Raw genomic sequence first — 2,628 nt, forward strand, 5'->3', positions numbered from 1 at the left:
GTTTCACTGATGTCTCTCTCGCTCATATCCGAGGTAGGTTTGGTTAGAATGGGGGATGCAACCTTGGGACCCTTACTGATAAAGAAGCCCTGACCTTAAGTTCGGAGGTAGGGGAGGGGCCAGTTGTGTCAACAGAATTGATAGTAATACCAATGGACAGCTGTCTGTGCTTGTAGGGTCGGTTCACAGCGGCCCTTCAAGCTAACCTGTAGCCCAAATAAGTGACCAAAAATAACAAAAATCAAAAATTCTATTTAACTAAATTCTATTTACTCATTGGCTCAAGTGGATCGGCCTACAGGGCAAATACCAGTATGCCAGATTACCAGCCCAGCCCTGTTAATGTACCTTGTTTTTAATGTAATGATTTTAATGTTAATCTAAAGCCCTTTGAGTTGACTTAAATAAACCTGCCTTGCCTTGCAGTCGGATGGAGGACCGTACACTATCTGGGGTACCACTTGGGAGGTGGGCATGTGCGCCCCCAGATAAGCAGAATATGGTCGTGCCAGATTTCCTCTCCCACTCAAGGCAGGCCAGATGTTCCAAGTCGGTTGGTGGAGATATGTGGCGGTTGGGGGCTGTACCCTCAGGTGCAGGGGTGGTGCAGTGGGTTCAGGCAGAAGCCACATAATAGGGACAAAAGTGATGACAAATCTAAGGGCCCATGACTGACAGGTGCCCTAGAAAACAGTCAAACAATCAATTAGTCGGATTCTGTGATTTTATTTTTTAAATTACCCTGTCACCATAAATTAATACTTGCTTCACAAGGTACTTATACCTAACCCTTACTGTTTGGTTTGCACCAGGTGCAAATGTGGCGGTGTGAAAGAGGAAAACCAATAAAGGTAACTAAATTGTACTGACCACGCCACCTAGAAGTGGATCTAACCCCATGAAATATTACATTAACCAGTGCAAAGGTTTTAACAGCTACAAAGGCATGAAGGTTCATTATTAACAAAGCAGACGTGTGGCCAATCAAGCTAATAAAAAAAGTTTATTAAACAACTGCAAATCCTACAGAGCTGCAGAAACAAAACTGGCAAATTAAGTGGCAGGACTTGTAACACCAAACCTTTAATGTAGCTAAAGACCGGCCACCTGTGAAGGCAACCTGCAGGGAGGCGTGCCCAGGGGTGCCACCACCACTCATCTGTGATGTCTCACTGCAGTCCTCACAGCCACTCTCACTGCAGCTTAAAGGGTGCTTTATACTTGTTTCCCAGTCTTTACACTCACATGCATAAGAAAGAATCCCACCAAATCCCAACACCAAAATAGAACTCCAGTTAAAAGCACCATCAGGCACACCCAAGCTGGACACCAACAAAGTGAGGTGTAGCAGAGACGCGCACACAAATGGTACACAGCATGATTAAAATATAATATAAAGTTAACACAAAACACCACAAAACACAAAGAATAACCAAACAACACAAGTCAACAAGAGAACAAGAAGACAGCCGCAGGGTAGGCCTGCAACAAAAGAGAGAAAAACAGTTATCTGGGGTTCACCCTACTATAAAGCAAATTGCAGACCTCCTGTGGGGATCCTACCACCCTTCAAGTAGGGAGTCAGGGAGTAGGCCACAGCTGCTCCCTATAACCAGCCTCTGATGAGAGAGCTAGGGGAGGGGTGAATGTTCATGCTGTGTTCACAGACACCATGCAGGAACAGAACATCTCCTACAAAATCTAACCCACTACACAAGCACTGCTGGGGAGCTGGGGTGTGATTCTGCAGCACAGTGTTACAGAGGCATGCCAACCAAGCCACTCCTACAAAATCCAGAGCCTTTAAGAACACAAGTCAAGCCTAGTCCACCTGAGGGGCCTGGCCACCAAGGAGTTGTTTAAATACCTGAGTGACCTGAGTTCACCCCATTGTTTCCAGACTCTGCTTCCTCTACAGAACATGTGTCAGTGGGATTAAAGAGTATTCCTTCCACTGCCAGACTATATCCTCAGTTGAGAACAACAGCACCCAACCCACGATATATACCGTATGTGTAGATCGGGGCAGCTGCAGCTACTTGCAGCAGCCTCAGCAATGAAAGTGCAGAGCATGGCCCATTAGGATTCAATATACCCAGCCTCCTTCAGAATAGTGTCAAAACCCTGCAGGAGTTGGGAGCTGAAGATCTTCTGGACTGGAGCTTTTGAGTTGAGCTGAATCCGACTAATAAGACCGCCAGGACTGCCGCCCCTGACCATCACCTGACACACATTACACCCGACCTCTATGGCAGGCCTCTCCTGGCTGCTCCAGGCTAAGGCTCCTCGAGCTCCCTCCCTTGGTCTGGCTCCAGGGTGGGGCTCTATTCTGGGCAGAGTAGACTTTTTTCCTTTGGGTTAGTTCCTAGGTTCGTAGGGGTTGGCTGAATGGCCTTTCGACTATGACAAAATAGCCCCTGGAATCACTGGGACACACAAACCCCTCCACAATGATAAGGTGGCAATTTCAAATCACTTTTTTATTGTCACATCGCATGTGCAGGCACACTGGCACAGCACATGCGAGTGAAATTCTTGTGTGCGAGCCCCACAAGCAACAGAAATGTGCAAACACAACAACACAAACCAGCAAATACAAGAATGGCTACATCTGAAACTAATAAATAT

The sequence above is a fragment of the Pundamilia nyererei genome, unplaced genomic scaffold, assembly GCF_000239375.1.
Source record: "Pundamilia nyererei isolate P.nyererei 1_Seehausen unplaced genomic scaffold, PunNye1.0 scaffold00197, whole genome shotgun sequence".
NCBI lineage: Eukaryota > Metazoa > Chordata > Actinopteri > Cichliformes > Cichlidae > Pundamilia > Pundamilia nyererei.